Below are 27972 nucleotides of genomic sequence, written 5' to 3' on the forward strand. Positions count from 1 at the left end.
CGGCTGGGTTTGAAAGCAGTTGAAGATGATACCTGTTTTTCTATATTGAGTATCTTAATTAGTTTCAAGTATGTAGGATCGCTACTGTAGCTCTGTCCAATGACAACAGCTGGAGCGGTCCACTCATTCAGTGTTAGTAGGGCTCTTTCTCCTGGTTTAAGTTTGGATAGCTTTAGCCTTGCCAAGGGGAGACTGATTTAGTGTCTCATTTACACATCCAATAAGCAGTTCCATTTGGGGTGAAGATTTATCTCTAAAAAGTTAGCAATGTTCTCATCTGTCAACGCAGAAGGAGCCAGATGGCCTTACTACAGTGATTCTTATGGAGGTTATCATACAGCAGTACTAATACTGGGTGGTATTTGTGAATAATTTTCTTTGCATATTGCACTGCTCTGCCCCACAGTCCATTCTCTCGAGTGCTGTAGCCTATAGGATTAACCTGCTTGCTTTATATATATATATATATATATATATATGATTAGATTAGGATAGATCTTTTCTTATAGTTTAAGTATTTGGTTTATTGTAATAGGTTTATAGATTTATATTAAAGTAAGTTTGGCTGTAATGCAAGGGACCTACAGGCCATATCCTGTATGTTAAGCTACGGCAAAGTTAGTACATCTATATCTGGGACCTTTCACCAAGACAGCAAAGTTGGCCTATATTGAGACCTTTCACCAAGATAAGCACACACATGTATGTCTAAGACCTTTTACCTAGACAGATAGATAATGGAAGACTGGTATAGGGGGTTTCCAAGTCTGTACCAACAAACTTAACAGGTACACCACAAGGAGGACAAAAACAACATGTGTGTATGTGCATGTCATCAATACCCACAAACATAGTAGCCTATGGAGTGACTGTACCCTAACATTTTTGTGAGGAAGGATTACTGGCACTTGTGCCCTATAAAAGAGGCAACCCACCTTGCTAGAGTATTCTATTCTAAGTCTATGCTATCTATCTACGACACTACTAACTATTAGTAGGTTGTACTTCCCCCCCCCCAAACTTTAAGTTCGAAGGGGACTAGGCTAAGCTTGGTTTCCCTAAGCTTTTATTCTTAGTGTGTTTATTAGGTTTTGATTTTAAGTTTTAAGTTAGTTAAGTAAACTCTAAGTTAGCTTTGATAGTGCTTAGCATTAGTTTCTTCTAAGCACTGCATCTCTCACTCAAGAGCTGAGAAACCTGAACTGCCAGAGGCAAGGCTGGTCCTGTGTCTCGTACCACCAGGTTATCAAGAAAGGGTGAGAGTATATTAACCAAAGCTTTGTAGCATATAATACTATATTATTATATGTATCTTTTGAATAGCAGTAATGCAATTGTAACTTAGTAATTAAATGGTAAAATAATCACAGTTACAATTTCATTGATTTTAATAAAAAGTCTTTATGGCTCTGTCTCAGTGCGAGCTTCCTGTCATACCCCCGAGAATCCTTTCTAAATTCTGTGGAGCCTGATTCGGGACAAGAACTTTTATCTTCTGATCAAACAGATTGGCGAGCCTAAACCCATATTATCCAAATTAATATTATTAACACCCTAAATCAGGCAACAGCATGTGTGGGGCTGGACTTAGCATCCTGTATCCCAAAAGTCTGGAATTCAGAATTGGCAAACTCTAACAGGTCTTCCGGAGGGCCAAAATGAGAAACAAACAATGCCTCAATGTTTGCATTAACCATTTATTAACTAAATTAAAATAAGGAATAAATATGTAAAAAGCTAAATCTCTATGCAGATAATTCATGAACATAAACAAATGTGTTGAACATGTCATTCCCTTTGACTAGTTCAGCCAGTTCCAAAACATCCACCATAAGGAGATCCAAATATAAAGCTGGTTGCCTAAAGTTCTGCTATAGAAAAGTAAAAAAAAAAAAAAAAAATCAGGGTACTTATTGTATTAAGAGGAGACCATTTGTGTCTTATTGGTCTTGCAGGCAGTCATTTCTTAAATGGCAGTTCCTCTCCACTCTTAAAGCATTAGAACAAAGTTTTTCAACCTGTGGTCCACGAACCCTTGAGGGTCCACAGACGCTGTCTAAGATTTCCAAAGAGATCCATACTTCCATTTGAAATATTTTAGTGGTCCGCAAATGAAAAAAAATGTTGAAAACCACTGAAATAGAGCAATGATTTCATTTCACAAATGTGGTTTATTTTTGCATACAGACTGCATACAGATTCTGCTCCAATTTACAAAAATAAATTACATTTTGTAAAAACATCACTCTGGTACTTTCATGAGGGAGAGAAACAGCTATCTAAAAACTTGTCACTTAGCAACAAAGTCATACTATGCCTCTGGTGACTTCTCAAGACCAGCTGCTATGGTGTTTACCTTCATGAGAGCTTTCCAACTTTGTCCACTGGCTGATCAGCATTCCATCAGGGACAATTTTGAGCCTTTCAGCCTTGATCAAATTTCAGGGCGATCAACAATGTGATAATAAACTGGTACCACATACTACAGGTGTCAACTATTCAGGGTCCTTATTGCAATTATTTCATAAGTTCATATATGTTATCATCTGCAAAGAAAAATACACTCTGGCAGAAGAGAGAGCATATTCCATTCCCTACCAGCCAGTTTTCACACTAGACAAAAAATCACCATTAGTCTTTATGATGTTTATAATTCCGCATATAAATATGTTATTGTAGATATCACATTTAATTATTACAAACAGTATATAAAAAGCCATTTTTGCATACACAGTGGGGACTGCTAAAAAACTTCATTACCATTCCCGACACAGCATGCAGAATACAGAGGACTCATACATGATGATTCAAAACCTTCTGGGGCTTATGTCATTTTATAACCACTGTTATTTTACCGCAGGTAAAGTTTAGTCCATTGTTGTGAATAGCTGTTCATTTTCAGTTTCAAGTGTTTCCAAAGCAACATCCAATTGTATTTAGTTAGGCTGTTTTCGAGATGGATGGCTCCCAACACTCACAGCTGCTTTGAGTAGTTCCAGTAGCTTGAGATGTGATAAAATATGCAAGGAAGAGAATAAGTGAGAAAAAGAGGAAAGGAGGAGAGATGGAAAGAAGGGAAGGAAAAGGAATGAAGTTTGTCAGCGGAAGGTGAGATATGACAAAGGGAAAAGGAAAGAAATATAGTGAAGGAATACAGCTTTGCCCAAAATAATGTTGTACTGAATAAGGTAGAAAAGAAGGTATTGCTGGGAAATCGACAACAGAAAACAACAAGCAGAAGAGCGATGCAGGTACAACCATACCTTTGAAGACCAAAGATAAGTGAGAAGAGGACTTCGGTGAGAGGGAGAAAGCAGAGATTGTATAAGGGAAATTAAACTTATGAAGCCAAAAAACAACACACAAATGACAGTCAAATTCCCTACTGGCATAAGTGGGCCAAGCAGAGATGACCCTTGCCTGCCAATAGTGGGAGGGAAGAGGGTAGACTGAGGGCAGCTGGCTTCTGCAGTATTACTGAGCATGCTCAGTCCATGTGAGCATGCTCAATACAAGCCAAGCAGCAAATCTGGGTGGGGGGCACATGAGCCCACATGTCCCCCCATTTGTGTCACCTGTGTGGCCAAGCCCAGGGGTGTTATGTCTGCTTATGCGAGCAGTGAATTGACCTATGAACATCACATAGCCCAATCAAAGTAGTTTGCCACATATTTTAACTTTCAGAGAGCCCAGCAGTCTGTCAGCCTCTCTCCTGGACCCCAGCTGCCATTGCATGTAATACACTCAGCTCCACACTACATTGTATGCCATATCCCAGAAAGAAAGCAGCTCATTCTAAACACAGTTGTATCATTCTAACTAACCACACAGGTATCTTACTATAATTACATAAAAGGTTGGCCTATACATTACTAATGTTTTTTGTTAGCAAAGTCATCAAGTCTGTAATGAAGTCATTAAAGAAAGTATTGAACAGCTACCAGATTCTTAAGGTCATATCAGCAGCTCATCTAATAATGTAACCCATGTTTTGCTGTTAGTGCTGCCTAAAATCAATCAATCAGATTCCTTCTGAGAAAAATTCAGCCGTCTCATTCACTGAAGGATAATTGAGCTCCACAGCTGTCACCGAGGGCATAAATGGAGGACATCAGAGATGCACAGGTGTTATTCAGCCTATCATTTGGTCCCAGTATCTTTACTACTATAGAAGATCCCAAATCAAGTTTGCGTGGCTACCAAAAAATAAGTTAAAATGCATTTTTCTTGAATATTGATTAAATTTTGTATGAAATCATTGAGAAACAGATGCTACTAAGTCATTTTACAGTCACTTTTCAGAGTAGAAGAGCAGTTTTATGCATTTCCTTCCATGAAAACCATTTTATGAAATGTGTTACTAAAGATACTGTTAGGAAAGTAGAATGTCTGACATGGAAACATTTTTCAAATGGCAGAGAGAAAGCTGTGTTGTTAAAGAACATTTAGAGGAACTGATCTTTCATGCAATGTGTCCTGGAGATGCAATAAGTCAGCAGAGAGTAGCTCAAGCAATTTAAAATTGGCAACAGAGCCTTGGGAGTGAATTACAACCTTATCATTGCATTCATTCAGTGATCAACTGTGGTCTTTATCAAACAGAAATTTAAATTTTGTTCCTAGTTCAATGCTGCCCTGAGATCCTTAGCTCATTCGCCAAAATGCCCTCATAAATACTTAATTGAGGAGTGAGGGCTTTGTTTGGATTATTCTTTTCTATTCCTCCTCAATTTGTTCATTACAAACCCATCCTCAACACAAACATTTTACATTTTAAAAAAAAATGTATGTATAGTATCTTCTACAATACAATTCCCATTAAGCATCTATGAAAAATGAAGTAACTGTGAATCCAGGACGTCATTTTGAAGTGTTTCATAGGAGTTAGTGACAGATTTAATAATAAATTGATTAGATCGGAAGTCAACTACCAATCATTTAACTGGGTTCTACATACTCCATCCCAGCCAGATTACCTCTGTACCTGGATCTGCATCTTCAAAGAAATCCTTTGACATCATTTTGTAACTTTACCAAACGGCTGATTTCTGTTTCTGTCTCTTCATGTGAAATGAATGCCTGTGGGGAAATCAAACAGAGAAAGCTAGGCTCAGAAATGCTGCACTGCTAATTTCACACAATGTAATTGTTTTATACGTGCTACTGAGGTGCTGTAGACACACAGACAATATATCAAAAAGAATTCAAGTGTCCCCACATCGCACCTATTTTAGTATCAAATGTATAAAATGACAGGGTCAATAGGTCCTAAGCTGTTTTGCAACCCAGACCAGAAAAATGCAATGGGAATTAGGGCACCACGGCCCATGCCACAACCTTGGATCAAAATTCAAGATTTAGATCTGACCTTTGTGGACCAGATGCCTGGCTGAAGTAAACACAGTTGCACTGACTTCAATGGAGTTATGCCAAGTTATACAAACTGGGGCGCTGTAACAAACAGAACAAGAACTCTGGATTCCAACTCTCCTTTCTTTGGGAATATAAAATCCAAATCTGATCCACCTTTTTTCAAAGTTCAGTTGTTCTGGATTGTTGTTTGGGTTTATCCTATTATAGGGACAGGAGGGAGAATCGCAAATGCTGATCCCAGAGTTTAATACTGGGCCACTTTGTGATTGCTGTTGCAAGTATGTACAAAAGGGGGGGGGCGGCGGGCATTACAGGGAGACCTCCCAGGGCTTAACTCAAGAAAGCATTTATGCACATGATTAAGTCTATTCTTATTCAGGAAAGCACTTAAATGAGACTTAAGCACACGCCAAGCAATCTTCTTGATTAGGGGTGCTTTCCCGAATCAACACTCCATAAAGGAAGCAGACACTAAGAATGGGTGAGAGGTGAACTAGCATGGTCTGAAGTCCACCACACCCCAAGTGGATATAGGCAGACATGGCAGAGGTGAGACCACCATACTTTCTAGACCCTCTGTCATTCAGAGGTTGGAGTTAGTGGAAACACATTTGAACAGTTTAGTAGTTGTTGCTGCTGAATGTGCACCGTCAGTCTTCCTGAAGACATTCTGCCTGCCTCAGCATCCAGAGGCAAAATACATCCAGCAACTGCCACTGGAGTGCCACTCCTCTATACCACTTCCTAATTGTACCTGGGTAAAATTTTCAAAAGCACCTGAGTGATTTTAGGACTGCAAGTCTCACTTTCAAAAGCTACTGAGGCACGTTGGAGCCTAAGTTTTACTGAAAGTCCATGGGACCTTTTACCCTGTGGCTGGAAAGGTTACACACTGAAGCACAGATAGCAAAGACAATATTCTAAAGCAGCGGTTCTCAAACTATGGGGCAGGCCTCCCAAGGGAGGTGCGCATGTGTCAAGAAAGGTGCAAGCTGTGTGTTTTTGTTTGAAGAGCTCTGGCTGTCAGCCCCGGGTATCCGGGACTCGTGCAGAAGGGCCATACACACCCATGAGGCATGGATAAGGGGGACAGCCAGAGCCCTGCCACCAGGGCTCTTCTTCCCCCACCCCACTCCCTCACCTGGAGGCAGCGGGGTTCTGGCTGTCAGCTCCGGAAGTGGCAGCAGCAGTGCAGAAGTAAGAGTGGCAATGGGACACTAAGTCTGCTGTGAAAAGTGATATTGATGAATATCACTTTTCACACCGCCACTCTTACTTCTGGGCTGCTGCTGGTGCAGTGCTGCCTTCAGAGCTGAGTGGCGGTATATGTGCTTGACACACAAACAACTACAGACATAAAGAAAGGGACTCCGTCAAATAAGTTTGAGAACCACTGCTCTAAAGAGATGTGATAAATGTAAGGCTGGTTAATTCATAAGCCCAAAGACTTGTATATAAAAGACACTTAAAAGAGGAATATAAAAAGAAAAGCGAGAGAGAGAGAGAGAGAAAGGATGTGTTAGCTGAAGTAAAGCAAAAATATTCTGACTAATAATTATTAGCACATGTATCACTGCTTACTATATTATTTTATTTAATTAAAATACAGGAAGTATTGTCCTTCAAGTCTTATTTTTTATTGTAGCAGAGATATTTGATTTTTGTTTATGGTTTCAATATGCCAAGCTCAGTTAATAAATAAAATAAAAAAGATAAAATAAGATTTCTCTCTCTCTAATATATATATATACACACACACACACACACACACACACACACATACATATACACAGAGAGAGAGAGAGAGAGATGTATGCTAGAAAACGGGATTACAAAAGAAAAAAAAATGGAGCCAGTGGTAAACATTGCAGAAAGTTTAATTACGAATTAATGCTTCGAACAGTACAGCCCACTTAAATGTTCATACAAATAATGAAGACAACTGAACAACCTCTACAGTAGGTGGTCCTAAAATTGCTAACTAGATTAGGATCATTAAGCAAAGCAACCTGTACAACAGAGTAGTGTAGTTGTTCAGAAGGAATTAGATCCTCGGCTGTCTCTGGAACAGCAAATACAGTTTAATAAAGATGTGTGATGCTGCGTGCACTATGAGGAAAATGTAGCAAAGCATAGGTAGGCCAGAATTTTCAAAATACTGCAGCACCCACAATTTGCACCAAAATAAATTGGCCAAATTTTCAAAAAAGAGTCCAACGCACTGGGTGCTTATTTCTTTTGCACATCTGTCCCTTGCTGAGGTGCCTGAACAGGATCTGAACTCTTCTGAAAATCATGCCCCAAATGGGGGTGCTGAGCATTTGAAAATCTGGCCTTCAGGGCAGGGCCACCCAGAGATTTCAGGGGAACTGGGGTCTTCGGCGGCGGGGAGCCCCCCCCACCACCAAATTGCCGCCAAAAACCCGGCACTTCAACGGCGGGTCCTGGGGCGGAAGGACCCCCTTCCACCGGATTGCTGCCAAAGACCCGCCCCAGGACCCGCCACCGAAGTGCCGGAAGGACCCCCTGCTGCCAAATTGCCAACAACAACCCAGAGTGGAAGAAGCTCTGGGGGACTGGGCCCCCACAAGAGTTTTCCAGGGCCCCCAGAGTGAGTGAAGGACCCCATTCCAGGGGCCTCGAAAAATTCTCGTGGGGGCGCCTACGGGGCCTGGGACAAATTGCCCCACTTGCCCCTCCCCGCGGGCGGCCCTGCTTCAGGGCTCAGTTTTGTTCTCATTGAAATCAATGACAAAGATCCCATTGTATTCATTATGAGCAGATCTGGGCCCTTATTCGACCACATGAAAGAACATTTAGCAAACAGCAGTAAGTTATTTGGCTCTCTCAAAGCACTTACTTACATGAAGTATCAACACAATTGCAAATAAAATATGATTTCTGCTGCTTATGCAGCACCACACAGCTGGGATTCTGAAGTAAGTAAATGTGGAAGTTACCCAAGTAATTATAGCAGTTTATTTTCTAGTTTATTGCATATTTGTTTTCTTCATAGAAAAAAAGGCAGGATAGAGACTATATAAAACAGACCATAGAAAGAGTACCTCACTTATCCCATTCTGTGTTCACTGTAGGACCATTTTCAACTTATGGTTCGCAGACCCCCTGGGATCCGCAAACTATGTGTATGGGGTCTGCGAAAGATTGTTACCATAGAACAGTGGTTTTCAACCTGTGGTCTGCAAACCCCTGTGGGGGTCCACAGAGTATGGCTAAGATTTTCAAAGGGGTCTGCACCTCCATCTGAAAAATTTTAGGGGTCCACAAATGAAAAAAGGTCGAAAGCCACTGGTGTGGATAGAACACTTTCACTAGAGCTCAGACATTGACGTGAATTCCTTATGATGTTGGTAAAAGGAGTGGTTTGGGTGGGGATTGTTCAAATGACTAATGTTAAGCTAGTTGCTTTTTTGTCCAGCTATTGGAATTAACAAATCAGATACACCGCTACCCCAATATAACACAACATGACATAACACAAATTCAGATATAAAGCGGTAAAGCAGCGCTCAGGAGGGGCAGGGCTGCGCACTCTGGCGGATCAAAGCAAGTTCGATATAACGCGGTTTCACCTATAACGCGGTAAGATTTTTTGGCTCCTGAGGACAGCGTTATATCGAGGTAGAGGTGTAATATAGGTTCAGGAGGGGTGTACAAATCAACCTGGTGATAAAGACCTGAAAAAGATAAATAAAAGGACCAAAAATTAGATTATGTTTATATAAAAAGGTGTTAATATTTTTTGGCATTTCTTCATGTTACTCATGTCGTTCAAGTTCTTTTTTTTAAACCGCAAGTATAAACAAACTACACATAATTGGTCAAGAGATTTTTTGAATTGTCTGTCTGTTCACATGCATCTACTAACACCTAAAAACTAAGTGTTCTCTGAAATAAAGCTTTCCAACAGCATTAATTAGCAAGCCCTCTGGGAGGGATCAGTAGATGGATTGCCAATTAAACCAGTGAAACTGATCTCCTTGTCAATCATTTTCTTATTCAGATAGCAGAACAGCCCTCTTCCTTTGCACTGATGAGACCAACACAGATATGTGCAACAGAAAAATCACTGATCAAACTAATAGTCCAATTTAAACTACACTCAATGTGAGCCTGAGCCAAACCCATTTTAGTTAATGGCTCAATAGACTACAGCAGGGTTTTGATGCTGACCACGTTGTCATAACAGGTGGAAGTTAAGTATGTTAGTAACAATCCTGTGCTTATCTTTACATGTGTGAATAGTTCCCATGATTACAGTTAAGCACGAATGTTTCCAGGATCAAGGTCAGTGATTGTCCTTTTGTTCTGTGTTTGCACAACACCTACCACACTCCTTAGCAATATGAGAAAAAAACAAAAACGAATAATGACTTATTTTGTATTATTTATTGTAATTGAGCTCTATATTTTAAGTGTTTTATAAATATTTTTTAAATTTCTGGAGTCTGTAAACTGTGGCCATAACCGGGGGATGGCCCACAAGCCTCCATGTTTAATTTGGAGAACCGGATGCAAGAGCATCTATAGTAGTTCAGAACTGAAAAAGTCTGGTGCAAAGCTATACTATATTAGGGGGTAGGAATTTATTTATCACATCAATGTCTTAGAGTCTGTTAGAATCTCCCCTAGGCCCTGAAACTGGAATGTACTGTGTGTTGAGGAAGGAGCTCACTGCAGGATTGAGGCTTTAGTCACTAAACAAGCCAACTGGCTCCAAAAGGGAAAGCTAAATTAAATTATTGTGAAATCCCACGAGTTCTAGAGCCATTATACACCCTAGAGTGCATTGTGTATAGAGAGGTGTTACATTGTATTCATCCTTTTATTCTTTCAAATAATTGACTTAATAATCATTGCACTAGAATACAAACAGAGAGGTAATTATCTCCTTATAGTAAAAAGGCAGAAGAGTTGAAATGCATCATAGTACAATTATTCTAACAATTTCCATGTAAGAGAACAAATATAGAATTTTTTATTAAACTATTTTTGAATATAAAAAGACATTTTTGTGTCTAGTCTTCAGACTTAGCAGTATCCTATCATTATGATTTCATTGCTGATTTAACTTTAATAAGTGCGCCTTTCACTAACATACATTCTTAATAAGCAAATGTGTCACAGAGTATTCAAGTAAAAGGATTAAGACTATAATGATTTTCTTCATATGTGCTCGTTAACCTAAGAAGGCCAAAAGGTAGGCAAGTAGGATTTAAATTTTTGCATGCCCATCATAGCTATTATAACAGCTGTTATAATTAATTTGACATTCTGCAACAAGTGCAAAACTGCCTAGAATCTGATATTTCTTAAGTGGTTCTTCATAAAGGGTACAAGCAATATATACCATGCTGCAAAGTGTGATTTGGAACAGGAAGGCCTTCTTTCATAGTGAACCAAGAGAGGAACCTCTGGATATTGTTAAGGCATTATGGAGGGAAGAGGAGGAAGAGAGTCTCTCAGAGTGAACATGTCAAAATCCTGATTCACAATATAACCTTTCCAGACAGGAATTCACTGACAGTGTAAAATCTTTTCTGATTCGCATCTCCATTTTCAACCTTTTTTCTTAAATCAGTTCTGGAAGATACAGCAGGTAACTCTGAGGACTCAGGTCAACTGAGTAGCCCATGTACTCTAACACTAATCCTAAGCAAACCTACTCGCAGCACAGCACAATTATTTTATTGATACCATAGCACATATATACAAATATCTTGCTTTTGCTGCAACTTGTAAATTAATACCGAATCTACATGCACACCCAAAACATCCACAGACTTCAATGGGAATTTTGAGCGTTAAAGGAATGCAAGATCGAGCCCGTAGTTACAACTAGGCTCCAAAACATTCAGCGTATGGTTGTATAAAGCAACATAAATTTAATCTATTTTTTCATAAGTGTATTGCACATTAGTAACTGTGCTCTGTATGTTATTTTAGGGTTTTTCATTTTTCTGAATGACAAGTTATTTTCCTGCTGCTTAGTTGCATTAGACATGCCTGTGGTTTGTAATTTATAATATGAATTTGACCTTCTAAACAAAGATATAAATAGTCATAACTTCAGCAGTCCACCCACTTATTTTCTGAATTTTATTTTCTTGTCAGCTGGTGATCCCCAATGAGTTTATTTCAGAAGAATCCCAAACTGAACTCAATTCAACATCTGTCTAAATGTGCATCTAATTTATATGTGTATGTTGGATAGTTTCTGATCACTAGGCTTCTGCATTTTAATTATTCCCTCTTCTCACAACCCACAGTTCCATGACCTTAGTGGGCTGTTGATCAGGCAGAGGCCAAGGGAAAGATTCCCACCTTTGACCTCTGGGGAGCCTTCTCTAATACATTATGCATCTTCACTACAGTACTGTGTATGGGCAACAATAGGGGTGGAAACATTTTCACTCCTGTGTCTGCCACCACTAAACAGCAGGGCCACGTAGAGTTCCATATCTATTAGTGTTATAGCTAAGGGCACCAGTGTGGTTACTGAGCAACCATGCACAAGTTGTTGAGGAATACGAATAGGTTAAGAGTCAATGACAGGGCCCTGTGTTGGTACCATGGTTACAGATCAATCTGGTTGTTCACAGGTTTGGCTAGAACCACAACACAACTTTATTTCTTGTTATGTGAGGGGTTCTGGTTTGATCTTTCACATAGCCGTACTGGTAGCCCCCTTCTCTGACCACTGGAAAAAAACTCTTCTCCCACATCTACCTCTCAAATACAAATTATTGCAATTTGTGAAATTGCAGTTCGTTTGCAGGAGCTCTCTGGTTAGCTGCTGTGAAAGGAAAATGTCTGTGCTATTTAAAACTATGTACAAAATAGAGAATAGAGAATCCCTCCTGTAGAAGAAAGAAAAAAGTTTCTAAAAGGTAATGGAAAGATGGAAAGTTACTAAAGGGAACCCATGCCCACCACTGTAGTGATATTCTGACTGTTTATGACAGGATGACAGTTTTGACATCTTTATTTACAGTTTCTTTTAACATTTCATCAGTCACCAGTACATACACACCAAGCAGAGAACAGCCTATGTGATAAGAGTGAAAAAAGAGAAATAGTCTTCCAATGTAGACTCTCATCCATCAAGTTTGATAAGCATTAAAAGAAACCAGTGTTTGATTACTAAAATGATCAGTTGCATCTAATTGTCTGAAGTTAATTAAAGTAAACTACTCTTTCAGATAATTTCTTGATATCATTAACCTTGGTGGTATTCTTTAGCAATTTAACTACATGCATAGTAAAACTTAGCTCCAAAAATCTGTACTTCCTTCTTTTGGCTGAATTACATTTAGGAAAAGTCAATGCATTCTGTGTGCTCTATACTTTCTTATTTATGCTATTATCTAAAGGACTGTATTTTGTTCCTTAGCAGCTGTATCTGTGTCTAGAAAAAATAATTTAATACATACTTTGTCAATTTATTGGAGAAAAGCATCATCTGCAATTCTTAGCCTATACCACATGTAAAAAATGAACTACAATAAATAAAAAATAGAAATATAATTCCTTTTAATATGGCATTCTCTGTATGAATGCATAATATTAGATTGTGGTAAGACTGGAGCTGAGCAAATACCTCAAAAAGTGTAAAATTTGGAGTCAAATTAAAACAGTTAATTCACTTTAACTGTGTTCACGGACATCCATGTGGTGTTAACATTCTGGGGATTAAACAGTAAAAAAAATTCACTTGCAGGAATCAGTGAATTTTAAACACATATTAGAGTATCTTCACAAAACTGAAGTTTTGAACTTGCAAATGTGAGAATTTACACCAGAAACGTAATTATGGGTCAGATTCTGCTGTCCTCACTCACATACAATGGGACAACTCACAGAATGAGGCACTGCTCAGTACGAGTGATGGATGCAGAATCTAGCTCTCCAAGAGCAACATTCATCCATTCCAGGAACAGAACAGTATCAAATGACTCGTGTGTCCAATTAAAAATAACCAATTCCTCTTGCATTTCAGAAATAAGTTTCCTGCAGAAAACTGATCAGAAAGTAATTCTTGTTCTGTGGATCATTTCTGATTTTCTTTTGTCAAATACTTATGAATACTGAAGTATTCTTTTAACTTAAATCTGCACATGATTTATGGACAGAAAAAGAGGCAAATTCCATCATATAAAATAATGGCTACAAATTATTTATCCATCTCTAGACATTACTGACCTTATTTCTACATAGAAATATAATAAAATTAAAAAACCTTGAGCATAGCATTTTCATGCAATTTATGTGTACACACAAAAAAGTGCAACCCCTGACAAACTGTATATTAAAACAAAGAATGAGCAGAAGTCACTAAGAATGCACTAAAGCTGCATATCTTTGTGACGAGGAAGACTCTGCACAATTTGTTAATGGAGTAAAATATTAAGAAAGCTGCTTGACTGAGAAATTTACAGGAACTGGAATTTTCCTTTAAATGTGTAAATCAATGTATTGATCATGGGACAACTCTACCATCCAGTAACAAGACGACAGTAGGAGGATCTCTGTTTAATTGACACTTGGTCAGCCCAGTTATGATCCCATTGGGGACACTAAAGAGACAAAGGGGCCATGATCTGGCCACAAATCTCCAGCAGAGAATCCCCCAGCATAGGCAAACTTTCTACTGGGCTCAAGTGTGCTGCTGTCAAACCTTGTGTTATTTCCACCCGCTCCCCCAGCATAAAGCAAGTATGGAGATTTAAAAAGGGGTATTAGCTGAGTCTCACTATACCTCCCCAGTCATCCGTGGTCATCGAATTCAATAGAATATAAGTATGTGCTTAGTACTTTTCTGAATCAGGTGCTAAATTTGCTGACATAAGCCAATTATACTTTCTTTTCTTCTTCCCCTGGATCCCAAATTTAAGCATTATGGTTTGTAATCTTTAATAGAATGAACCTGAGCTCCATTTACCTTTAACATCCCAACCAAATATCGACACTAGATACTCTAATTTTTATATAAATATTGTATATAATATAAAGAATACTTAACTCAAGGCAACACCAATCTAGAGTTTATTAACGTCTCTTTTTACAAACTACGGGGTTCAAAAATAATCTCACAGGTTAAAATATAAAACTTGTAAATTTTCTAGTCAATAAAACCAGCACAGCTATCATAAGCACTTTGTGGGAAATATGAGTTCTAAGGCAAGTCTCATAGAAATAAGAATAAATATACATTTTAATGGAATCCCAAACTTGTTCCCATTAATGCCACTGTATATTGGAAAAAGGACTATGCTTCCCCCCCCCCCCCAACCCTATCCTTGGATTCCTGTTTGGGCATATGGAATAGAAAGTAGCTTATAAGTGCATATAAAATTGGAGATAAATGTAGATGAGGCAGAGGCGGTGTGTGAAGTGCCATGTGGGGTCACGTCCTCTCTCTCCACCCCCCCCCCCCCGATTTGTTGCTTGGCTTGTACTGAGAATGCTCAGTAACACTGTTGAAGCCAGATGCCCTCACTCTACCCTCCCACTATCAGCAGGCATGGGTCCTCTCTGAGACAAGGCCAAGATTTTCAAACATGACTAGTGATTTTGGAGTCTATGTGACACACCTTAAAGGGAGCTGATATTCAAAACATACTGAGCACCTTCTGAAAGAATCAAACCTCTTTAAATGGCCCCACGTTTGGCACCCAAAAATTGTGGCACTCAGAATCACTAATCACTTTTGAAAATCCTGTCCCAAGCAAATATGTGCACACATCCTACCTTTGAAATGCAAGACTGTACAGAGTGAACACCTGTAATGTTAAAATGTCAGAATAACAGAGCAACCATAAAAGTGGAAGTCGAGAGCTATGCCAATTATGTCAGCAGACATAGGAACTTTTTAACTCAAGGCAATGAGAACTGTTAGTGAGGTTCTAAGCTGCAATATTTATTTTTCATTACTGCCATCCACACAAGCCTCAATAAATACTCAGACCTCTCCTGTCTTGCATTGGACTTAATATACTCCTGGGAAGAGATTTCTAGGAGTGCCTTTTTTGGTTATCCCCAAGTCCTGGTCAGGAATAGAGAAAGATATCCTAGGCTATCACAGGATCCAGATATGAACTTCATCCAAGGTGTTGAATCCAGAATGTTTTATGTGCGCAGTTAACAGATAGGATCAGACCACCAGTAGTCATCCATACTCAAATCCAGATGGACAATTCCTAAAGTCATAAATCATATCTACTGTTCATATACATGTTGCAGAATGATTTTTTTCACCACATATCTGTGACATTCTGCCGCATTTTCTTCATAGAAATATGGTTCTGATATGATTTTCGCATAACTAAGATGTATTTTATGCAAAATTGGTCATGAAAGATATCACTGAAAAGGTTATGATTCACTGAATATGATTGTCCTATTTGTATGAATGTATCATTTTGGTCTCTGAAGGTAGGAAGATTGTCTTTGCACCCATTACAAATGTGTTTGAACCTGGGGAATGGCCACTAGACAGAATGCAATCAGTCTAGATGGCTGGTGGGAAAAGGCCATTAGGGAGAACAAAAAGGTCTTAGAAGAAGCTAATCTCCCACCAGAGAGCCTTCCTGAGAATGCTAAAAACAGTCTCTGCATTATGGCTGCTGTGACCCTACAGGGACATGTGACCAAGTCACCTGATACTGGACTCCATCTTGGAATACCAGTATTTTTCCACTGAAAAGTGTGGGAACTAAGCCTGGAGACAGAGGGTTCCTGCCATATGCAAAAGCTATTTAAGGCAGGGGAGTGACATCATCATGGTTCTTTGCTGACTCTCCACCCAAAGAGACTCCTGAAAACACCTGAGGAAAAGGGACTGAATGGCGGGGAAGGACTGAACCCAGGCTAGAGGGATTTCTAGCCTATGAAAGGAACACCTGGGGCTTTAAGCTGCAAGCAAGTTCATCTTGCCCTTTAAGAATCTCTGCAACCAGTTTAAATCATTATTTAGGGTGAGAATTTGTGACTGATATCAAATCTCTTTAGTATATTAAGTTTAGTTTGTGTTTTTTTTATTTGATAGGTAATCTGCTTTGATCTGTTTGCTATTCTTTATAATCACTTCAATCTATCTTTTATAGTTAATTAACTGTTTTTTGTTTTCTCTAAAACCAGTGTGTGAAAATCATACTTGGGGCAAGAAGCTGTTGCATATCTCTCTTCACATTGAGGGAGAGTGTGAAGTTAATGAGCTTATGCTGTACAGTTCTCTGTGCAGTGCAAGACAGTATAATTTTGGGTTTACCCTCCAGAGTGGGTATGTGCCTGAGAAGCTGATAAGTGCCCTTGCTGTATAGCCTTTCCATACAGGGGCTGGTCAGAAAGCCTGTTTGCATGCTACAACAGCTAGGTGTATCCCTACCTGTGTTCTGGTGAAAGTGTGAGACCAGGAGCGTGTCTGCAGCTTGTCATAGCATTACAGGGGGAGGGGGAGTCCAGACTGGTGGGTCAGGGGACTCAGTAGTACCCCAGTTCCAGACAGCACCCCAGAGGGAACCCATCATAATATTCAATTGTTGCATGTTGAATTAGAGCACATTTATATAAAACTTGGATTTTACAAGGATACATACAAATATCTTGGCGAGGGGGGATTCTATATAGGTGTGTACCCAATACATACCTTCCATTCCCAAGCTTTGAGTTTCAAATTCAAATTAATTCAAAATCTCAAAGTGAAATGTAATGAGCACCACCAATTTTTGCCTGTTTTTATACCAAAATAATTCAAATGTATGAATTCCACATGATTGCAGTGCAAACCATAAATGGGCTTGCATTTGCTCAAAGGTGCTTGAAACATAGCAAGTATTCAGATGAACCTGGTATGAGTTTCATGTTTATAACCAACATTAAAAAACAGGCAGATTTCTTTGCAAACATTTTGCACAGCTCTAAACTAGAAATCTTAACTAATGTCAAGAATACAGTAGCATTTTACATTGTACATGTCAATCAATGGTAACAAAGGTTACCAGGTTACAGAGGTGCTATCCTGCGGTCTTCAATAGGAGCTGCACTGAGTAAAATTTGGTTCACACTATGCATTATAAACTAGGAGCATTGTCCTCATTAGAAGTATTCCAGATTTATAGCCTGATTGTAATCCACACTTGCACTGGTTTTATACTGCTATCACACTATTGCTGTTAATGGAATTAACAGTGGTTCTCAACCAGGCATACGTGTACCCCTGGGGTATCCAGAGGTCTTCCAGGGGGGTACATCAACTCATCTAGATATTTGCCTAGTTTTACAACAGGCTACATAAAATTTCATACAAACAATGACTTGTTTACACTGCTCTTTATATTATACACTGAAATGTAAGTATAATATTTATATTCCAACTGATTTATAATTATATGGTAAAAATTAGAGTCATTTTTTTCATCAATTGTGTGCGGTGACACTTTTGTATTTTTATGTCTGATTTTGTAAGCAAGTAGTTTTTAAATGAGGTGAAACTTGGGGGGTCCGCAAGACAAATCAGATTCTTGAAAGGGGGACAGTAGTTTGGAAAGGTTGAGAGCTATTGCACTAGCATAAGTGAAAACAATCAGAATCCATGATCTGGCCCTAAAACAATATGAAACAAATTTGGCTACCCTCATTCACAATGAGTAGAAGATTACAATGCAAGCCTTCTAATTTGTATCAGTGAGAGTACCCACTGTTTCAAGAGTTAATCACTGTAAATGTAGCAGAACTGGGTCCTGTGTTATGAATAAGAAAACCAAATTCTGCCCTTAAGTAACTCTCATTCAAATACACCGTACTCGGGGTAGAACTGAATGCTTAGCATCCACATAGGCTCTAGCTAACAGAAATCTAGCCCTGTAGTCTTCACACAGGCAATGTTCCCATTGATTTCAGCACAACAGCAGCTTTATCCCCCAGGAGGACCAAGTTCATAGAATTTAAACATTAGCCACAGCCTGGCAAATACCTTTTTCCCTGGTAAACTTCAGTTGTTCCTTTGCCCTAGCATCCACTCCTATGAAATAAGTTTCCTTCTTGTTCATGAGTAATGCCTCATTAAATTGAGTTTCACCTATGAACTGATTCTCCAAACACTTCACTAGTAACAGACTGAGTTCTTATGCTAGAAACAAGATTAAATAACCTCTATAAATCCCTCCTGTCAGAAGGATTATAAATTTGATTCTGTTTCCACATCACTAATCATTTTCAATAGTAAATATAGTACAAGGTCACATTACACATTATAAACAGAATATGTGTGGAAAGAGAAGCAGGGACAAGTAAAATTGCATGGTGCCATTTCAATATGTTCAATCAGTTCTTTCTGTTAAAAAAGGGAGCTTCTTTCTACTGATCTACATTGTGTGGCATCATGTGCTAATGTGATATCTAAATCATGAAAAATTAAATATGTTTATTGAAATGATGTAAGCAATTAAATAATTTAAAAGATGCACTTTATAGAATATAAACATTCACAAATTACTTCAACATGAATTAATAATGAAAAACTAAATTATTTAAATTTCAGTTGCAAAGGTGAAACCAAATGAGATCATAAAGATTTCTTGCAGGAAAATTTCATAGCAAAAGTGTGTTTTCCAAAAAGGTAATTTACTGCCCAATAATTTATGGCTATAAAATTGTGTTTTTCCAGTCCAGGTGATTTACTCCCTGGTAGAATGACTGAAATAAATAGACAAAGAGAACAGTATAATAAATCCCTTTGGAACAGTATAGTATCATAAACACCAATACGGTCTCTGCATAAATCAGAAACACCTCTTGATCTAATTTTCTAAGAGCTGCCCTCAAGGAATCTAAATATGAGAATAGGATCATTATTAAATTGGTTCTGTATTTTAAAAGGTTTTGTCATATAACTTCTGGAAAATTAATGACAATCTAAATGTGTGTTAAAAATAAGAATGATTCTTTATTTTAAGGGAACAGTCAATACAAATTAATCTTTAAGAAGTAGTTGCTGTATAACTCAAGCTCCATAAGCTCCTTCATGATGAAAAATGAACACCGGAGCATGTACTCACTGGGTTACCTTCCTAAATCCTGAACTATAACACCCCTACTGCTGTAATTCACTCAGTTTATCATGGCTGGGATGCACTTTCACGTCTGCGGTTTTTATTTCTTTTAGATTCTTGGTATTAATGCTACGAATTTATAAACAAGCATGAAGATGAAAAGTTAAGGAGGGTTGCTGTTACAGCTGTGATGAGCGGGGCAGGTGAGCAGTGCTCACCATGGATTCAAGGGGTGTTGCATGGAAGAGTAGTAATGAGCTGCCAGTAGGTGTGCATAGCATGGTGCATTGCTAGGCATCATCCAATAAGTGGAACAATGTGAGGAGGCAAAGCACTGTAGACTGATTAGCTGGCAAGAACACTGTGCCCAGCATATATCATGAGTCATTGAAAGCTACCTATGAAGAATACTGGGACAGATCTTCAGCTGGTGTAAATCAGTGTAGCTCAATTGAAGTTAATGGAATTGCATCATCTTACACCAGTTAAGGATGTGGGCCACTGTTTTAAGAATACTTCAGCAAATTTCTGAGTCAGTAGCTTCCCCTATTATCAGTCTCTTCTTAAAAACGTGATTATATGGCTCCCACTACCACAGCATCCAAGTGCTTCACAATCAAAAATGTAATATCCTCAAAACACCCTTGTGAGGAATGGGAGCACCATTTTCCCATTTTTCAGATAGAGAACCAAGGGTAAATTTTTCAAAACTGTCCTAAGTGATGTAGGCACTGAAGTACCATTTGAAGAGTGATGTAACCATTTCAAAGTCTAAGTCCCACTCACTTTCAGTGAATCATAGCCTCCTCAGTCCCCTTTGAAAATGTTCTCCTTGGTATCTTCCACAAGGTCACACCAGAAGTCTCTTGGTGGACTAGGGAATTAAACTTGGGTTTCCCAAGCCCCAGACTAGCACCCTAATCAGCAGTCAATTATTCCTCCCCTAAACAGCAACCTCAGTCCAGCACTAGGAGTAACTAAAACTGAAAAATGGCCACTACACATATGATTTGCATTGACTGTATTAAGCTCTATATGGGCAGCCTCCTGAACCCATAGGGTGCCCATTTGGACATGTCTATGCTGCAGCTGGGACCAAGCCTCCAAGCCCAGGTAAACAGTCTTATGCTAGTGGGGCTCACACTGGTGCACTAAATATAGCAATGTTTCCATTTCTGCTTGCGCTGTGATGCCCAGAGAGTTGTATGGGCTTAAGGGCCAGAATCAGAACATCCACATTTAGCACACTAGCTTAAACTCTACTAGCACAAGTCTGTCTAGCCAGGCTGGGAACTTTGCTCCCAGCTGCAGTGAAGACATCCCCTGGAGACACAGCAAAAGGCAGCAGAGGTGGAACAGGGGAGAGAGGAGGCACAAAAGCAACTATAATAAGATAACATGGTCACTCAGGTCAATAAGCCTGGTACGCATCTTGATAGCTGTCAGTTTGGGGGGATTTTTAGATTACTGCTCCTCACTCTCCGTTTTTATAGGCTTTGCAGCAGAAGTACATTTTACGGAGGGAGCTGAATGAGACAGCTTTAGGAGGATATTCCAAACAGAAAGGGCAGCAAGGACACAGCTGTGGGAGGAGGACAGAAAGAAGGTATTGAAGTCATTGGCAGAGCAAAGAAAGAGCGCATTGTTCTCTGTTTGCACAGGCAGCTTCTGTGAGTGCAGGCAACCTTGCCCCCTCCCCCAAAACTGTGTATGTATAATTAAGGAATTTTTAATGGACACTTTGGATGCTTTAAAATGTGGCACTTAAATGAGAAACACTGTTTGAGACACAAATTTGCATTTTTTAAATGTGCTGCCTGCAGACAAGTAACCACACTCAGATCTCCAGATTTTTTTCCCCTTTGTGGAGCAATCTCACGAGCATATAGGACCAGATCCTCCTAATCCCATTAGCACAGGTCCTGCAGCATAAAGAGATGGCTTAATCAGTGTTGGGGCATTCTTGGATGGTGAGAAGCCGGTGTTACCAATCCCACTCTACCATGGCCAATAGTGCATCTCTGTAATCTGATGATCTTCAGCTAGGATATAGGCTCATTGGGAGCCATTACCAGACAGAGCACACCAACTGGTCCCTGGATGGCCCAAGAATCTGGAGGTCATAAAGTAAGACTTTGTGCCCTCTGCATTTAGGTCATGCAATGAACAGAGCTTTGCCAGACCCAGAGAACTAGCCAATAGTAAAGTCAACTACAGTATTAACCAGGATTAACCTTTGCAGCTCTGAGTAAAATTTACTGAACTGTTACCATTACAAATGCATGAACCCATCCACCCTCTCATTCAAGCACTAAACTCTTAAAGCTCAGGGAGTATTTTTAAAGCATCTAAATCATAGAACTGATGGCTCCCATGACAACTGATATGGGAATCAATGAATAGATTGCAATCCTGCTATCCTTACTCAGATAAATCTCAAAGAGGGAGCTTTGACTCAATAAAAACTGCGGGACTGGGCCTGGAATGATCAAATAACACTGGACAGTTGTGAAACACTAATAAATCACTCAATTGCATCAGTTTGGAGTCTATTACAAATATTTATGCAGATTCTATTATAAAAGTTTTGCTATAAATTAGATGTTATCCAGCTGTTCATGTGGGCTAAACTGAGCTTTTTCATTACTTACTCGCAGTCAAATATTTGTTTTAGAAATCTGGGTTTTACTATTAGTAGATGGAGATATATTTCATACACTAAGTACATTCCATTACTGCAATACGCACGTAAATTGACAACACGTGAGAAATTCCAAGAATACGGTGTAACGCGACATACCACCAGCAAATATGGTATAGACATACAGTATCTCAAGACAGATGTTCAAAGAGAGTAAATTTAAATTATTTGTACAGCATGACCGTACAAAAAGCAAAAAAGTTAAATATATTGTAATAGTGTTTATGAAAAAAGAAAAAATGGGACCAAATTTGCATCTAGTTAAGCTGAAAGACATGACAATCCTTGTGAATCTTTTCAATTCTTAAAATTCAACAATCCATTAATAAGTCTTCCTTGATTGATTACATATTTTACTTTACATTCTTAAAAAATAGCAGGATGCCTATTTCGTTGCATTTCAGCTGGTGGCTGGGAGACCATGCACATGAAATCATCCTTCCGCTCCTAAAAAAGGTTGCCAAAGCCCATATGCTTTCTGTGTAAATGACAAAGTCAAAAGTAAGGTCTCCACAGTCAAGCACAATATAGGTTCCTCTTTAGAATCTGGCTAGGTCTCCAAGACCAATGTGGCAAACGACTCAGTAGTCCCTCAATTTAAAGGTGCAGTGCACAGAAAACACATTGTAACAGATATGAGTTACCTATAGCAAAGTCATTCCCAGACTTGGAGAGAGGGAACGGGAGTTAGTATTTGTGCTTGGGAAGAGATTAAATCAGCAGGTGGGATTACGATTGGAGAGTGAGTAAATTCCAGATAAGAGAAGGAAGCACCAAGAAACTAAACAACAAAAGGGACTGAGGAAGGGGATTAAAGCTGGAAAAGAACAGAAGTGATACAGGCCAGAGGAAGGAATGTGTAGATGGTTTCTGCCATAGGTAAGAAAAAGCAAGACAGTGCAAGGAAGTTGGGAGTGGGGGGCAGGAGGAGATTAAGTATCTTCTAGGTCAGTGGTTCTCAACAGGGGTATGTGTACCCCTGGGGATATGCAGAGATCTTCCAGGGGGTACATCAGTTCATCTCTAGTTTTAGAACAGGCAACATAAAAAGCCTTACTAACAAAATGAGTACAAACTAAAATTTCATACAGACAATGACTTGTTTATACTGTTCTATATACTATACACTGAAATTTATATTTATATTTATATTACAACGGACATATTTTATAATTATATGGTAAAAATGAGAACGTAAGCAATTTGTCAGTAATGGTGCGCTCTGACACTTTTGAATTTTTATGTCTGATTTTATAAGCAAGTAATTTTTAAGTGAGATGAAACTTGGGGGTACTCAAGACAAATCAGACACCTGAAAGGAGAACAATCGCCTCGAAAGATTGAGAGCCACGGTTCTAGGTAACACCCAGAAATGCATTTCAAGCATAGCTAACATGACTAACTCCATATATTAGTAGTAGTTTTAAACAACTCAAAATTAATCCTCGAGTTTCCTTTAGTATTGAACACATTTCTCTCTCCAACCCCCGATTATATTGAAACATGTTTTTTCAAAATTCAAAATTTGGAAAAATATTAATTAGTTCTAATTGACTGTGGCTGAAAATTGCTATAGATAGATAGATAGATAGCAATTTTCAGCCACAGTCAATTTTACACCTTCCAAAATATCTATAAATAGAGCTTGTCAAAATACATTTTACTTTCAATAACAGAACAAAAATTCAGTTTTAATAAAAACTAAGAAGAATTTTGAAAAAAAAGACAGAAATTTTCATATTTTTTGCAGAGTTCTTTTGTAAAGAACTTTTTTTAATATATAAAAGTCTAAAGAAATTCAACAAACATAAATTCTCACAAAATATTTTGGCAAAAAGCTGCTTCCTTGTTTAGAAAAGGTGATAAAAATTTTTGGACAGCTCTACCCACAATTATTTAAATACTAACTTTATAATTTTATTAATATGTGGTCTGATTCACCCTGTTTCAACTGAAAACTTGTAATTGCAAACACTATTTTCTACATTTCTTATTTAGAAAAAACTGATTGTTATGCAGAGGTATTTTCAAGATGTTGAACTCAGCTGTTATCATCATGTTAGTATTGTACCACACTCCGAGTGAACACAATGCTCTTTTTTGTTCTGGGAGATGGATAAGAAAAGTAGGTATAAAGTGTAGGCATGAGCCTAACATTCAAAACCGCCGTTTCTAAACTTTTATTAGAAGACAACATTACCACCAGTCAGAAAAATACAATTGCAGCCATAATTGCTAATAAGCAACACTGACTTCAGTGGCCTGTTAGACTAATGCTACCACAGATGACCACGAGTTACTCACTTTGTCTTACAGAGATGTTTAGAACTGACTCAGGTTAACAACCCTAATCCTGTTCTGTTCATCTATTAATTCAAAAGAAGCAGGCTAGCTGAGTCAATGTGACACATTGGGCTATATACACTATCTGTTTAAACAACCTAGTTGAGCAGGGCTGGGTGTCAAGAGACCTAGAAATCCACAGAGATTCTAGTCAGTCCAACTCAAGACCAATCAAGGAGAAGTAATCTGTCAAAAGCCCATGATCTTCACAGTCAAAAAGCTAAGAGAAACCCGTGCAAAGCCAACTAGCAAACTCTACAGGGATAGTTTGAAGAAACTCCCCTCAGTTGGAGATTTTCTAAAGCCCAAGTACAGGATTTAGCCTCTTGACTCCCCTTGAAATTAGTGGGGAATTGTGTGGCTAAATCCACTAGTTATAGCTTTCAAAATTCTCCTACGTTATCCTCTTTCAATGCCATAACTTCAGAGATAGATTGCTCCGTTCAAGGTACATCCACACTTGGAGCTGGGGGTGTAAATTCCAGCTCTGGTAGACATATGAGCACTAGCATGCTAAAAATGGAACTATAGTCACATCAGCATGGGCTAGCAACCCCAAATACAACCTTGCCCAGAATTCCAAGTATTTACTCAAGTAAATAGCCTGTTCCACTGCCTGTGCCACCACAGTTACACTTCTATTTTTAGTGTGCTAGAGCATGCACATCCACCCAAGCTGGAAATTATACCTCCAGCTTGAAGTGTAGATGTACCCACAGCCCAGACAACCTAGGGTATGCATTATAGTTCCTCCAAATTATTGGTGTTCTGACTACAACACAGAGATGCAAAGAAAAAAAAGTCAAAGATAACAGAATACTTTGGTAAACCACCAAAGTTTGAACATTTTGGACTGAATGTTTAAAAGTTATTCTCCAAAAGAAGAAACAAATTGTATTGGAATCCTCAGAGCATGACACAATGCCATTGTCTCTCTGTGACAATACGCTGTATTATCTTGTTTTTCATAAAGTATAAAGTAACACAAAAAAGCACTAGCTAATGTAGATACTCCATTGCTAGAGCAATAGAAAAGAAGTTTAAGAAAAAAAGGAAAATACTCTTTTAACAACTATCAAAGCTTTGTTATTGTAGAATTTACATTAACTATTGTTAGCAGTATTAATTTTAGCACTAGTGTAATTGCTTTAGAAATAGCCTTGATAATAGCTTTTGTATAATTTTTATAACAGTGCAAGAGCCAGTTAGAGATAAATACTGAAAGAAGAAAAGAAAATCACTGTAAACATGAATACGTTTTTCTTTAGCATGAGAGGTAGACTGCGAAGCCAGGTGTACTGAATGTAGTAGGAAGAGAACCTGAGACATAAGCCCTTGTATTAGAGGCCTGATATGAGGCAGGACCTGCTTACATAATTTGGCAAGAACAGGGCTGATAGTGCAGAAATATACATTTCTAAGAAGTGCTAGTCACAGAGTGTGTATGCAAACACATTTCGATATTAAGTGGTACCAGAACATGTCAATATTAAGGATATCACAAAAACATTTCCCAAGGATAACAGGAACACATTGACCCCTTCTAAAAGATAAGGTCAGAATGACAGTATGTAATAGAAATGTTTTAATCAAACCAACATGTACAAAACAATAGGTAATAACTAGCGAAGTCAGTGAGAACTAACTAACTATGTCAAATGGGCAGAAATAAAGATGTATCTCAGTGGGAAGTACCACCACTGACTGAGCTGCATCCATTGTCATGAGCATACATGTCTTAGTATCCACATAGAGTCTGCCAGGTGCTATTACAGTGCTTTGTCAACAGTAAACTTGGCCAAGTGACTTCGCTGAAAAGCAAGTCTGAAAAGAGTAATTCCATTGACACTGCCAGAATAGGATAAAGTGGTCTTATTGTATATGAGAATCAGGCCCCAATTTATTTTCTGAAGACTCATAATGCTAATGCCAAGAACTGTTAATTTAGTAATATAGTGATATAGCCAACGAGTCACTTAAGGGTGACTTGTAAGCTTAAATACAAATGAAATTGTTATATTGGGGCTATTAATAAATTCCCAAGACCAAACAATTGACTAGAGCCAGGAAGAAAGGAAAGGGAAAAAAAACAAGACTAAATGTATCGTGGCAGAGCTCTGACCTTGCTCCTGCGCTTCTAGGAAGTTTATGCTAGCCACAGTGGCTCACTGCGACCCTCCACGTAGCCCTTCTCTCTCTAGGGCCAGGGTTACAGTCTACTGAGCCCTTTTCATCATAAGCCAGCAAGGAGGTTGGTGAGAGAACTCCCACAGTCTCTGTTGTCCCCTGGAGCTTATTTCAGAACAGTTTAGCCTCCTGTCCTCACAGGGGCCTGACTTCCCCTCCCAGGAGATGTTCCTGTAGTCGTGGGTTGGGGGAACCAGGGCCCACCCTCTACTCCGGGTTCTGGCCCAGGGACCCTAATGGTAGCAGCTGTTGGCAGCCAACCTTTCACTGCCAGAGTTGCTACATTTCCCTGGGCCACTTCCCCACAGCTCTCCTGGTTCTCCCTTCTTCACCCTTACCTTAGGGCTCCCTTACCGATGGTTTGAGGGTGTCTTCATTAACCAGCCCTTCAGCCACACTTGCTCTCCTCTGCCTGACTGGAGTGAGCCCTTTTTATACTATCAGTGGGGCCTTAATTAGAGTCAGGTGGTCACATTAACTTAATGGCCTCACCTGACTCTTTGCAGGTTAATTAGAGTCAGGTGTACTCATTAGCCTGGAGCAGCCCCTGCTCTGGTCAGTCAGGGAACAGAAAACTGTTAATCCAGTGGCCAGTATATCTGCCTTCTGCTATACCCAACTGGCCTGGGTCTATCACAGTATGTATCAAAGTACCAGTTGTATAAGTGATAATTTAGAGGAATTTCATGATAATATAATAATCTGAATTGTAGCAGCAGGTATCCTAGCTGTATGTAAGAAATCAAATTGCCACAAACTTAGAAATCAGTTTCCTTTGTGGAATGAAAATTGTATAAGCAGTGCATAAAGAAAGAAAGCATACACACAAGGAAAAAGTAGAATGACTAGTAAGGACTTAATGGATCACAAAAGATTAAAGTGGTAGCACAATGACATTAAAAAGAAAGAAAAAGAGGTGGAGAAAATACTGAGAAAATGAACAAAGATTCCAATGTTTCAGAGACATATAAACAAGTTAAAAGACAGAGAAAGAAAACAGAGGTATACCTGATCTTACAGTAAACAATAAAGTTTTAAGTTCTGACTTAAGCAAACCAGATATTTTAGCAAAAGAGTTGCAAAAAGTAAGTAGTGAAACAAATCAACGTAAAGAATTTGGTGAACAAAAAATAATGTTTGCTGAAGAAAATTCTGAGCGCCTAAATGGTTAGGTGGGATTTCAGCATACTGGAACTAAAAAAAAACCCAAAACACTATAGACAAAAAATAAAAATAAAAATAAAAACAAACAGCCCCAGGTAAAGATAGCATATGAAATGTAATTAATTAAGCATT

The 27972-nt window shown here is 38.8% G+C and overlaps 1 long non-coding RNA gene across 2 annotated transcripts; it reads right to left on the reverse strand.

Annotated features, from left to right (window-relative positions):
* Window positions 1–1777: 1777 nt before the first annotated feature.
* On the reverse strand, window positions 1778–27074 carry LOC120399345. 2 transcript variants are annotated; one of them, XR_005595101.1, is made up of 4 exons: window positions 27015–27074; window positions 4985–5079; window positions 2357–2546; window positions 1778–1871 (listed from the first exon to the last, which is right to left on the reverse strand). It is a non-coding gene; the product is annotated as an uncharacterized LOC120399345 (long non-coding RNA). The 2 variants fall into 2 exon arrangements; XR_005595103.1 differs by having other exon boundaries at window positions 4977–5079.
* Between the last annotated feature and the right edge of the window lie 898 nt (window positions 27075–27972).

The sequence above is a fragment of the Mauremys reevesii genome, linkage group 2 (assembly GCF_016161935.1).
Source record: "Mauremys reevesii isolate NIE-2019 linkage group 2, ASM1616193v1, whole genome shotgun sequence".
In the NCBI taxonomy this organism is placed as follows: domain Eukaryota; kingdom Metazoa; phylum Chordata; order Testudines; family Geoemydidae; genus Mauremys; species Mauremys reevesii.